Source organism: Lactuca serriola, chromosome 1 (genome assembly GCF_051521515.1).
Source record: "Lactuca serriola cultivar US96UC23 chromosome 1, Lser_US96UC23_V15, whole genome shotgun sequence".
Lineage (NCBI taxonomy): Eukaryota > Viridiplantae > Streptophyta > Magnoliopsida > Asterales > Asteraceae > Lactuca > Lactuca serriola.
This window is the reverse complement of record NC_136408.1, coordinates 98,332,334-98,346,936: the sequence shown is the minus strand read 5'-3', so window position 1 is coordinate 98,346,936 and position 14,603 is coordinate 98,332,334.

The window sequence follows — 14,603 nt, the reverse complement described above, 5'->3', positions numbered from 1 at the left end:
TTGTCAAGTACATTCAATCACTCTTCAGCCGAAAATCACTAGAGTTCACCAAAAAACACATTAGCCTTGAACAACTATACACAGACTATATATATATATATATATATATATATATATATATATATATATATATATATATATATATATATATATATATATATATATATACTAAACCGATAATCTAAAGCCCATACAAATTAAGCCCACCGAGAACACATTAAGCCCACCAAGAACAACATAATACATTCAAAACAAAGCATAAACCACTAAATATAGCCCAACAGTTTTGCATAAAGTCACCAAAACGACAGTCGTAGTACTCTTTAAGATAAAAAATTTAGGTAAAATGAACACCAAAATCGGAGTCCGTACGAGAGAGTTATGATTTTTTCAAAATCATTAAATCATATAAAAATAAGGGCTAAAAATAAAGTCAGAATTAGCCAATGGAGCCTAAAGGAAAGTTGTATTACTCGTCGAGAGCTATGCGTGAAAAAAAATGTCAAAAAACGGAGTCCGTATAAAGAAGTTATGGAATTTACAAAATCTGCGATTTGCGCCCCGTGCAGTGCGCGCCAGGTGTGCGACGCACACTTCTAGAAGGTGAAAACACGAACGATGGAGAGCCTAACATGTGTAACAAAGTGGCTGGGGAGATGTAGCCTTAAGGTGACCAATGATGTTATTCTAACCACTCTTTGGTTCATTTGGCGGGCAAGAAACGATCTTGTCTTCAATTCAATTGTTACATCGTAGGTCAAAGTTGTTGGGAAAGTAAAAGAAAATGTGTTTCTTTGGGTAAAAAACAAAGGTAGATGATTCTCTTTAACTTAGGAAAAATGGTGTGTATCCTCTTTCACGGTTTGACAAATAGATGGGTGGGGGAGGGCTTAGGAATTCTTGGTGTTATTTGGTGTTATATTTACTGCAGCAAGTTTCGTTTTGGTGTGCGTTTGAATCTAATGGATAGACATATTATAGGTATTGCTGCAGTTAAACATTTTTTGTGGGGTGTGTTCTTTTGTGGTCATCAGTTGAGGGGGTTGTCTACACTTGGTTTTGGTGTGTATGTGTGTGTGTGATTGTTAATCAGGTATATATTGCTTGACCATTTTGGAAATTCTTTGAGATGGGCACTATGTTTTCTAGGCATTTGACACAGGACTGTGACAAAGCTCATATATTTGCTGCTACACGAAGGGTTGAATGTCTATTACTATAAAATGACGGGTTGGATGATTTTACCCCTCGCTGGAAATCAGGGTTGCTGCTGGTTTGCACCAAGGGCTTATTGAAGTGGATATAATTGGTTGTCTTCGGAATTGAATAGCTGAAGTATGGTCTTTGAATAAAAGTTGTTCCTTCCATTTCTGAGTTCGTGCTCCCACTGGAGTCCACTTCCAATCTATGATGCTCTGATAATGTTTCCATTTTATAAGCTTGGGACATTTACTTTCAATTGATATACTTCCCTACATCCACTGATTTGGGTGCTGTTTATTTTTCTCTTCCTTTGTGTTTTAGTTGGTTTGTTTGCTGCATGAGGTTTATGCCCTTTCTTTCTTTTTTGTTTGTTGTACTCTTTTATGATCCAGCTTCACATTGGTTCCTTTTTAATCAATTTCATTGTTTATATATATATATATATATATATATATATATATATATATATATAATGAGAACACCCAAAAGGTTGAGAACGCGAGAACAATTGTAGACCAACCATTCCATAAGGGCATAAAAGGAATTTTACAGTGTAATTAAATATGGATAATTAAATAATCCCTACAATCATGGGATGTTGTTTAATTGATTGACTTTTAACCTAAATATTAGAAATGAATTTAATCTATTTTTAATCAAATAGATTATTACAAAATACTTTTTACTATGATCAAAAAATGTTTTTTTTAAACAATTACCAATATATAAAAAAGAGTGATGAATTAATCATTTCAACCGAATATTTGTAATTATGCCAAAATAAAACATATTTGCAATCATATATGAATCCGTTGTAATCGTGAATGAATAGATGAATTAAATTATAATAATAAACGAATGTAACACAATTTATAGAGAAAAGTTACAATACAACTATAATCATAAATAAATAAAAACATATTGGATACATATCTAGATTGTACATCTATTCATAAATAATAACACAAAAAGTTACAATGTAATACATATCTATTTTTTTATAATCACATATCAATACAACATAAACAAAAATTAGAATAAAAACAATTAACTATTATTATATAATCATAAATGAATAAGTCAAGATCTTCTCCACTTTGTATTGTTTGGTTATATATTAGCACTCCAACATTCCATTTGTAGAAACATCTCCATTTCCTCTGCACACCGTCAAATAAAGAAATAAATACAATTAACAATCAATTAAATGAAACACATTTAATAAAACACATATGACGTCAAATTATAAATGAAGAAACATGAACAAAATATAAAATACATATGAATTCCTATAATTGTAATTATATTCATAAATGAATATATATATATATATATATATATATATATATATATATATATATATACCATTAATAAAAAATGATTACACTTCTAATCATAAATGAATACACTTGCAATTATGTTCAGGAACACAATAGGCTATAACAAAAGCATGCAAAAACAATTTAGAAGGTGAATTCAAGTGAAAGTTTAAGTGATTTCATGGTATATACCAAACAAAGGACAGAAATTAGAACCCAGCTGAGTTTAGTCAATAAATAATTTACTTAAACATTTCATGGAGCACATGGTAGGCTAAAAACTATGAATATAAGAATCAAAATCAAAGGTACTCTTTGATTTAGAAAAAAGAAACCAATAGGGCTTGAATCATCCTTGAAATTAGCTAACTGAAGAACACACCCTCTTTGTTGGAAATTTAGAAGTTTTTCCCTAAATGTTGGATCACCTTCCCTTACCACCCTATGTATAACTATTAGCGTCTTCAATGCTACCTGATATGTGATTTGAAACAAGAAGAGTTTGCATAAACTATAAAACCCTAATTTTTATCCAACGATAACAATGAAAATCAGAAGGAAACATGAAAACCCTAATTCGTAGGTAACAATACCGTCCAATTGCGAGTCTTGGCTAATCGTCTTGCTAGGGCATGTAAACAATATTGTACATCTGCTCGAGGCCGAATCGCAGATGTAGCAGCCAAAACTTCTACAAAAAACAAATACAGTTAACATCTACAATTAATCAGTTATAGATGATGAAACCTGAAAGATGAACTGACTTTTGATGTGTCTCTCTTTGGGTGGGCATTTGACATGATTTGTAGCATTAGCGATGGCAACATCCACATCCTAAATCACACATCAACACCAAAATCGTAATTATAAGATAGAATTGAAGGGTAATCGTGGGAAGACGTGGAGGAACTGACGTAAACGACGTTGGGTGTTGGTGGTTGGTGGAGAAACGATGTCCTACCTAGAAAAGATTGCGACAATCGATTGTGCGATGGAGGGAGTTTTAGAGAATAAGAGATTATGGTGTGCATAAGGCGATTTATTGATTAAACCCTAGATGTACACACACAGAGGCAGAGAGAGAGAGAGAGAGAGAGAGAGAGAGAGAGAGAGAGAGTGAGAGAGAGATAAACAAGGATACAGGAAATTTGAAAGGAAATCTAGGAGTGAGTGAGAAATTATAGGAACGGATAAAGTTGTAACTACCATCATACCCTTATCACCTTTTTAAAGTTACACTTTAATACCAAAAATTTTAGAATTTACATAAATGGTCCATTTGATAATAGTCTTAGATTTGAATATTTAGATGCTCAAGATATGTTCTCGCGTTCTCAACATTTTAGGTGTTCTCATTTGATCATACTCCATATATATATATATATATATATATATATATATATATATATATATATATATATATATATAGGGAAAAGGGAATATACATTACAGCCCCACCTAAGCTTAGGTACTAAACCTCTTGAAAATACATTGTTTTACTATATAAAGATTACGGTTAATGGATTCACGATTAATACTTCAAGATGTAAATTCAAGATCGACACAATAGGGTTTAGGGTTTAGAGTTTAGGGTTTAGGGTTTACGATTTAGGTTTATGTTTAGGGTTTAGGGTTTAGGGTTAAGGGTTAAGGTGTAGGGTTTAGGGTTTAGGGTTAGGGTTTAGGGTTTAGGGTTTAGGGTTTAGTGTTTAGATTTAGGGTTTAGGGTTTAGCTTTAGTGTTTAGGGTTTAGGTGTAGGTTTAGGGTTTAGTAATGCTCACTTGGATGAAGTAATAAATGATAATTGAGGAAAGAAAACGGAGATGATAAAACGATAATGAAAGAAAGAAATGTTATGGAGAATGATATATTTACCAAGTGAAACCAAACCGGGTATATTTAGCATGTTAAAACAATATATTTTAGAGGTTTATACCTAAGCTTAGGTGGGGCTGTAATGTATATTCCCTATCCCCATATATATATATATATATATATATATATATATATATATATATATATATATATATATATATATATATATATATATATATTATAACATGAAGGCGTCATTTTTATTTTTCTAAATTGCATATTTGCATTCATTGATTGTAACTAACCTATTTTTTTTTTGGACCAAAACGGTATATTAATGCCACATCTAAATGACAACCGCATCAAATTACATCTTCGATCCTATAATTTTATGTATACTTGGTTTCAACAACACATTTTGCAATTACATCATTCTTACACCTTTTCATTAAAGCTATAATTCATCTACACAAATATAGTTTTCAAAAGAATTGGTTTTGCTATCCAGAAAAGGCTAGTGGCGTAGCTTGTTGTCCGTCTGCCTTCAATCGATATGTATTGAACTATACAATTAATCATTTTCAACATCACAAATTATGACAACCCTTTACCCTTACGTTCATTGGCGATTCTAGGAACTATTTTGGTTGGGGGCATTTTTGAATTTTTTTCAAAATCATAAAGGGTTTTACTAATAATATTTGAAATATTTATATATAAAAAAAAATTTAGCCATTAGGGCATGTGCCCCCACTCCTCAAGGCCTACATCCACCACTGTTTACATATCCTACAATGGTTCTTACTTCTCCATGATGACCAAGTTGTTAGCTTGATTTTTTAGAAACATTATGTGTAATGATTTTAATTGAGACGTGTATACGCATGTTTGGTAAAACTAGGTTGTAATCTGGTAGTTGGAGCTTTTGTTTGTGCATAAGTTCAAAAAAAGTTGTCTTTATATTTTAATAGTGTAAAATTATCAAGGTTACAAAAGACGTTCGATGTTAGTTAGTCGGTGGACTAGGGTCAAGAGATTAATCGGTTAGACGGAGATTAATCGGGTACCATTAATTGCTAATTTGTTGAATTTTAAAAAAATAAATATGACTAATATCATATCAAAGTTCGTAAATACCACTAATATGATAACAAAATAGGTTAATATGATTAATACAACACTAATCATGTCTCAAATAGTTTCCGTTGTGATAAATCTTCTTCAAAATGTTAAAATTTCATCGTTTTGTAATGTTTCACTCATTATGTATGCATTGATTAATCGTTAGGTGCCCTCTAATCGGTCGAATAGTGCCTAGGGATTAATCGAAGATTAATCGGGACCTAGTCGAGATTTTTACAACAGTGAAAATTATATAAAATCTTTTTTGTTTTTTTTTTCCAACTTTTTCTTAAAAACTAGAAATTAAAAGCTCTTAAAAGCTTTATGCTAAACACACATGACACTTTCCGCGTTTCTTTTGAAACATATTGAGATAAGGTATATATTAAAAAAATTTCCTAGCCTTGTAGTCAATGCTTACATTGAAATTATTGTAGATTAGGTGTAAAACTCGTGTATCACAAGAGTTTATTAAAAATAAAAATTTAATATGAACATATAAAAATTAAATATTTTATAAAATAATATTTTTCTATAAAAAAATATAATTTTTTTGAACATTTATGAAAGAAATTAAATCGTTTAGATCATTTATGAGAATTTATTATCAAATTAATAGAATGATAACCTTATATATATAAAATCTATTAGAACTTTTTGAAAATTTATTTTAAGAAAAATATGAAATCCCTAAAAAATGACAAGTGGAAATAAAGATTTTAAAAATCCTAAAAAATGACATAGGTCAAAATGAAAGAAAAAATGACAAGTGTGAAAAGTATTTTTATTTATTATATAGGATTTGGAGAAACAATATGACGTCATTAATTCATTATAATTTTTTGCAACATGTTCAAACAATCGGGTACCAAAAGTAAAATATACATATTTGTAAAATTTAACAAGTTTACTGACTATTTCATTCAATAAATTTAAAGGCTTAGTTGCAAATTAAAAAAACATGCTCAAACTTTTTTTTTTTTTATTTTTTTATTTTTTTTGACTCAACCCGTATGGTGTAATTTGACAATAATACATGAATTTATTGTGATGAAACTTTTGTACATGCACCTAACTTTCAAGCTGATACTTACTACAATATTTCATGACATACCTACTTAGGAAACCGCCTCTTGCATGATACAAATTATTAAATGTAAAAAATTATATAATCGAATTCATATTTAGAAAAATCTCAAATAAAATCCTAAAAATTTGACACATTTTTCGTTTTAGCCTAAATTAACTTTTATTTATGAAAAAGTCCTAAAAACTACTAAAACTTTACATTTTGACCATTTTTTACCGGTTGAAACCGATAACAAATTAATTTGAGACTATTTTATAAATTGATCCAAAATATTGAGACTTTTCTAAAAAAATATATTAGGACATTTTTGCAAACAAAAACATTATTATTATTATTAAAAATGTAAATAAGTATATTATTTTTAAATTCGTTTTTATTAATATTGTTAATAATACATATAAATACGTTTAAATAAAAAAAAATATTAAAGAAATTTTTTAAAGGTGAAGGTAGAGGAGATGGTGATGCTTTAAGCATTGAAAACATGAATATCTGTCTGTATATTATCACTTTATATATATGATAATTTCACATTTGTTATTATTATTTTCAGTTCAAAATATTAACACTTAACAATTTAAAAGAAGTTGCATATTTGTAAAATTATTTATAATATGAATTATCAATATTATCATTAAATTCTTAGTTTTTTTTTCTTTTTATTCTCAACTTGTAACGCGGACATTTCTTATATATATTTTCTTGAATCGAGTTTGGGTTCGCAACTGAGATTAGATCAAGATTACGATTAGGTCTTGCCACCACATGTTTTAGTGTGTAAACGTGTGCTATATGTATGTGTTATACGTAAGTATCTAAATTACCAACATGTGTGCTTCCCTTTTTCATTATTTTATTCTTATGGTTTTTTTTGGAAACATAGTAGATTAATTGTGATAAAACAAAATATGTCATATTACTTTTTATTAAAAATCTATTGTAATTAATACTTTTGAATTTTGATATGGGTTAGCTATGTACATGTTTGTAGTGAATCTGTTGGATTAGAAAAAAATTATTTTTACCTTAAACAATTTTATATACAAAGTGAAAAATCTTTCTACCTTAAACTATTTATAAACAATTTACAAATATGCAACTTCTTTTTAAATCGTTAAGTGTTAATATTCTGAATTAAAAATATTAATAACAAATGTAAAATGACCATATACAAAGTAAGAATATACAAACAAACATTCATGATTTCAATGTTTTAAACATCACCATCCTCACCATTTCACTCTTAAAAAAACGTCATTTAATTTTCTTTTTTCATTTAAACGTATTTATATGTATTATTAACAATATTAATAATAACGAATTTAAAAAATAATATACTTATTTATATTTTTAATAATAATAATAATAATAATAATAACAACAACAACAACAACAACAAAGTTTTTATTTACAAAAAAGTCATAATATTTTTATTTCTTGATAAGTCACAATATTTTGGGCCAGTTTACGAAATAGTCCCAAATTATATTGTTACCGGTTCCAAACCATAAAAATGTTCAAAATACAAACTTTTGTCGGTTTTTAAGTCTTTCTTGTAAACAAAAATTAATTTATGACTAAAACGTAAACTGAATCAAAATTTTAAGACTTTATTAGAAACTTTTCTTCTTATCTAATTTTAAAGTTATGAGATAAATTATCAAAAATTTGATTTAAAAACATGTTCAAAAATATAATATTGAGTTTAAATTTATTTTATATGTAATTGGCTCTACAAATTTAATTTTTTACATCTTAATATTATTATTAATATATTTTATTTCTATTTTTCTAATATGAACACCATTAAGATTATAGGCTAATAACATAAAAACCAACTCAGTATTACATTTTTCATTTTAAAAAAATCAATCACACTTAAATAAATAAATAAAATCATAGCGACCATTATTGCTTGTTATCGGATTTGTCATGTTTTTTTTTCCTAAAAAATCAACTTATATTCTCAAATAATTTCATCACGGCGACTATTTTTCTTTTCTTTCCTTAATTTATAAGGTTTATTTTTTATATAGAAAAAATAAATATCTCAAAATTTATTATTTTTTCTCTTTTATAAGCAAACATATATTTTTTCATATCTCTCTTATGGTTGATTTCGTTAACAGTGCAATGAATTCAATTTCGTTGTTTATAGATTCATAATATGACTAGTACCATGACCAGACAACTAATCATTTGATTTAATGAGACTATCAATTGCAATGATCAAGTAAATTAATATTACTACAAATCACTCTTAAGTTCGAATTATAAAAGACTTGAATATAAATTGACATCAATTACAATTATTGATAATGAATATCAATTATTTATACATGAATGATTATCAAATACATAGTTTTAAGGTTTATCTATTCTAAACGAAAGCAAAGGGTTTTTAGCCCATAAATAAAGTAGAAACAAAGATAAAAACAAACTAACCTTTGTTAAACAAGATTAAAAAAAAAAAAAGCAAACTGAATTATTAAACATGCTATGCTATGACTCTCGATCTATTTGAATCTTGCTCACAAACCGATCTCTGATCTCCAAAGGCTCTCTGAGAGTTCTCTGTTCATCAATAGTCGAATGAAACTTGTTGCATAAGTTATCTAAAGAATGTCGTATATATAATGTTTACATAAAACCTGTCATCGCGCCGTGGTCCAGGTATTACCACGATGTGGTGAAGATTCCTACGCATATCCTCCAAGTAATCATACTTGTAATTCATCTGATAAACATATCGACTCGAACACATCACCACGATGTGGTCTTTGTCTTTAATGGATTTTTCCTCTTTGTTGATTCTTTTCATCATTCTAGCTTTCAACATAGCATTTGAGCTCCTTTTAACATGAGCATATCTTCACCGCTACAAAACAGAATTTGAACATTATAATTATCAAATATCTTTAATTATAACTAAAATGTAACTAAAAACACTAAGATATAGTGTAAAATGTATGACTATATATGGCAATATCAATCAACTAATGTTATTTTTGAAAAAAAAATATGAGATAGACTTAAAAATTCAAAGTTTATATGAGGGTAGTTTATATAACATACGAGAAAGATGAAGATAAATTAGTTAATACATAAAAAAGGGACATTGAGTAATCTAACCCTTATAAATGACCATTTTAACAAAAATAATTGATGTGAGTTTAATGTGCTTATATTCTATCCAAGTTAATTTATAAAAGTTATTCCCTTCGCTAGACTATTAAACACACTAGGCAGTGTACCTAATCGTGCAATAGTATAACAATGGTAAGAATGAGTGTCGAACACAATGAACGGTGTTTAAATTACTTTATTTTACTATTTATCTAACTATTAATCAAATAAGAAAAGGTATATGTTTTCCTAGTTTTGCAAGACTAGATACTTAATTACCAACTAACTCAAAATTCACTTAATTAAACTAACACTAAAACTAAGCAAGTAGACAAGTATGAATGTACCAAGGTGAGAAAGAGACTTTCGTTTAGCTTCGGATTCATTGTTATTGTAGTTGATTTATGAAAGTGTAATGGATTTAGTTTCTTTAGTTACCGATTCCTAAGATGACCAAAGTAGTATTCACTAATTTAATCCTTTAGCAAACTAGATTATTTATTCGGTGATCAGGCGGACAAACTTACCAGCTTACTAGTGTTCAGTTCGAATTGATTAGACTTATAATTAATTGACCAATTTAGTTTGTTGATTCAATTCCATATATGATTTTTCGTCATATATTAGCCCCTATACTCTTTTACCCATTTTCTACTTAACCCTAGGTTTTGTTCAAAACTCTAGTCCCAAAATTTTGCAAATCACAAGATCATAAGATTCAAATCTAATTAAGAGAGATAGTCATACTAACTTAATCAAATTCAGCAATAAGTAGAGGTAAGCAGTTATCAAAAATACTTGAGGTTCTTTAATAAGCTAAATCAATAAATAACAAAATATCTAAATCCAAACCATAAAATCAACTAACAATATTCAACTCATCCTAAACTAAACGAAAGTCATGAGTGTTTAACTCATGATTTCAGCAAATAAAATCACAAATACTAAATTCAAAGTGTTAGACATGGCTAAATCAAAGAAAAATCGAAGTGTAAGTTCAATTGCCTTAATGCTCTTCCTTCCAATGGTTGTGATTGAAATCCTTGCTTCCAAGCTTAAGTTCCAGTGTTTTGCCTGAAAAAGTATCGAATTCTCCGGAGCCAAAAGTTCCTATTCGGAGGTTTATGTGTTCTATTTATACTTTTCCCGAAATCAGGTCACCACGTCGTGGTCATCATGCTTATCCCATGATCTCCAAGTCTTCAAAGCTGATCGGGATTCTTCAAGTCACCACGCCGTGGTAAGATCACCACGACGTGTTGGGCATATTTTTCTTCGTTTTAGAGCTTTGGTTCAAACTTCCATCTTCCAGCTTCCTTAATCCAACTCTAGCTACCCTTTTTGCTCCAAGCTTGTATTTTGGTCCCTATAACACAATTAATATTAAGTTAAGTATCTTTTGTTCAAATAAGGGCATAAAAGTAATCAAATTATTAATGTATGTCGTATAAATATGTGTATAAATATGCACATATCAATAACCAACTCTTTTTTTTGGTAAAATGACCACTTGCTCCGGAACATAACATTTCAGAATTGTTGTCTTCGTTCTGGAGTTCATACTCCAGATTATAACCGCTGTCTTTATTTATTTTTGTCTCCTATATATATATATATATATATATATATATATATATATATATATGTGTGTGTGTGTGTGTGTGTGTGTGTGTGTGTGTTTACAACCTTACCTTCAATCAAGTAATTCGTAAGTATCTCTTATAAAACTGCTTCAAAATGAGTTTCTCAGAGAGTCAGCACGAGAAAAGCTTTAACAACCTACTTGTTTACCTTCACAACCTTAGGCGAACAAACACGCATACTTACACTCATATCAAAACTGATTTGATGGATCGTTTCGAAGGTTGTTTTGTGGTTATTGGATGGGTGGTATATTTGTTTTTTGCACTATTCTATTGTTTCTGTAAAATACATAATGTTTCTACATCTAGATTAATTCATTTTTGTTCCCCCAAATAATAAAGATCCATGCATTCATAGGCTGCTTCTTGCCTGTCATCTTCACAGGTAGTGTCCCTCTTAGTGGGGATTACCTTAAAACAATGTTTGTAGCGGTTGCTATTGACGGAAACAACCATACCCTCTCTATAACATGTGGTCTGGCCGTGGAAAATAATCTCTACTATTGTACCTAGTTCCTTATGAGGTTAAGAAAAGCTCTGAGACAAGGTAGGGAATTATCGTTCATAACAAATATGGACGATGTCGTTAGTTCTTGCATAGAGCATTTATTCCCTGATTTTTATCATGGTTATACTTTTAAAAGTGTGTTCAAGTATATGCGCACAAGAGGTGTCTCTGATAGAACATTACAACATTTGTTATGGATGACATCCAACTCATATAATGTGTCTGATTTTGAAGAAAACTTCTGTTGGCTGACCCTTGATGCTCGTGAAATGCTTGCCAACATCGGTCATGCGAAATGGGTAAGAGCCTATTTTCCTAACATTCGTTGGAATGTAGTAAACATTAATGTTCCCGATTTTTTTGTGTTATCGGTAAATCAACACAATGTAGCAATAATAATGCATACAGAGGCAATTTGTGACTACATTTAACAACCTTTCGATGAACGCAGATTAATGGCAGGTAAAATACCAAGTGAAATATTAAATTTATTTAAATACTTGTACAAGAACCTTATTTGAACATATTTACTTTTCAGCGAGTGAGACTACCATACTCACCCCGTATGCTGAAATGGTGCTTCATAAAAGGATGTCAAAGTCTGTTCGGTGGCAAGCAACAAAGATCCCACAAGAGATCCCGTCTTCGAGCCCGTCCGACGTTTTTATCAAGTTTTTGATTTTAAAAAAACTTGTGTTGTTAATCTGAACCGTCGTACATGTTCATGTAAGCAATGGAACAGTTTGGGTATAGCTTGCAGTCATGCTATTGTGGCATCACGTCATTCGAACATCTATGAATTACCTTATATGGTTTAGATATATTCATGGGCTGCTATGTTTTAGACTGCCTACCAGACGCAAACCGTGTACCCTCTTCCACCTCCATCAGAAAGGGAAATACCAGACCCTTTGATTTCAGTTTTATTGTCAATGTAATTGCAATTAATTATGTTTGTAATAGATTTGCAGTGTGTAATGAAAAATATTATTATTTCCCAATATTTGTTACATATTGAAAAGATAGAAAAACCATAATTTACAAGTACGATAGTAATACTAACAAACAAGAAAACATTACATATTAAAAAGATTAATTAGCATTACAAAAGGAAAACTTAGTTGATAAACATAAAGCTTACAATTTGTACACAATGATTGCAAAAAAGAAAATCCAACTACAAATTAACGCTATATTCAAGTGTATATTTTGGGTTTCAAGTTTCTTCTTTGATTGAAATAAGTTACTGATTATCACCGAATTATTGTCTTTTTCTTTGTCAACCCAACAGATAAACCGAGACTGTGGTCCCTGAAAATTTAAGATCAAACACTTGACGTATATTGTGTAAATTAATAATAATTCAAAGAAAAATAATAAAATGATAACCGACATACCTCTTTAGGAAAAGCATAAAAAAGTTGGCGAGGGTTATTTCTAGTAGTTGATGTCCTTATAATACCTTCAACGCCACAATTGCAGGATGCCATTTCTTTGGATTATGAGAAATCAACTTTTAGTAGTAAATTTAACAAGGTAAAGAGTTTGGACGCTTGAATTCCTTTATATAATGGCATTTACTAGGGTTATGGTTCTTGTGAAGGGTTTTGAGCATTCTAACACTCCTAAGATGTACATGCAACCCTAGAAACCTTGGATCTATGTTTTACTATGATACATGCAAAATTGATTTTCCAAGGTTTTTAATCTATCTAGCATATCATGGGGAACTTTTAAACATAAATGCTAGAAGAAGAACATACCTTTTGTAGTTTGGATTCCTTTAGAACCTTGTGAGCCTAGCACCTCAAGTGTGATGCCTCAAATGTCTCACACAACACTACAACTCTTAGAATAGACTTGAGAGAAGTTCACTTACACCTCAACATCGGCTAGTCCTCTATCTTGTACAAGTAGTGCCGATTTTGCTAGACTAGGGGTCTTTATATAGTTGTGGCACAAGTAGGGTTACAAAATGTAAACCCTAATTTTCATGGCTTTTCATATTCCATGATCCATGGGTTTGTAACCTCCATGGATTATCCATGGAGCACCTTGTGGGTTATAGCCCAATCCATACAAACCATGGATCATTAGCCCACTATATAAGAATAGATTATTTACACAATCAACCCCAAATATTTAATTAGTCTCTTTTTGATTAGTTAATTAATTCCAAATTAATTCTTTGATCAATACTAATTAAATAATATTATTAATATATTAGAACTTATAATATATTAATAATCCTTAAGTGTCCTTTCTCTCATTTAGTCTATCCAAGTGTTGCAATGCCATGCAACCCAAATGGACCATGCCAATCGGGTTAAGTACATCCCATAAATAGTTATGAACTTAGACACCTAATCCAATATCTTGATACTGTCCCGGAAACACATTCCGGAGCCACCATCCAGAATTTATATTTCAGACCCTAATTCCGAAACAATAATTTTCCTAGATTCCTGACACATCAGTAGTCATTTCGAAAAGTAAAAGTCAGAGATTCCTGACATTATGTGTAGTCATTCCGAACAGTAAATGTCATATATTCATGACAGTCTTTCAGAACATTATTCTGGAGCCATGTTCCGGACCAGCTATTTCAGTGCCATATTCTAGAATTAATATTATCAGACCATAACTTCGGAACAATAATTGTCCTAGATTCGTGAAATATGTGTTGTCATTTCCCAATAGTAAAACTCTTAGGTGCTGTTTGTTTTTTCTAAGGCAAAATGTCTGCAGTTTGCGGACCACATCTGTAGACCTCTGT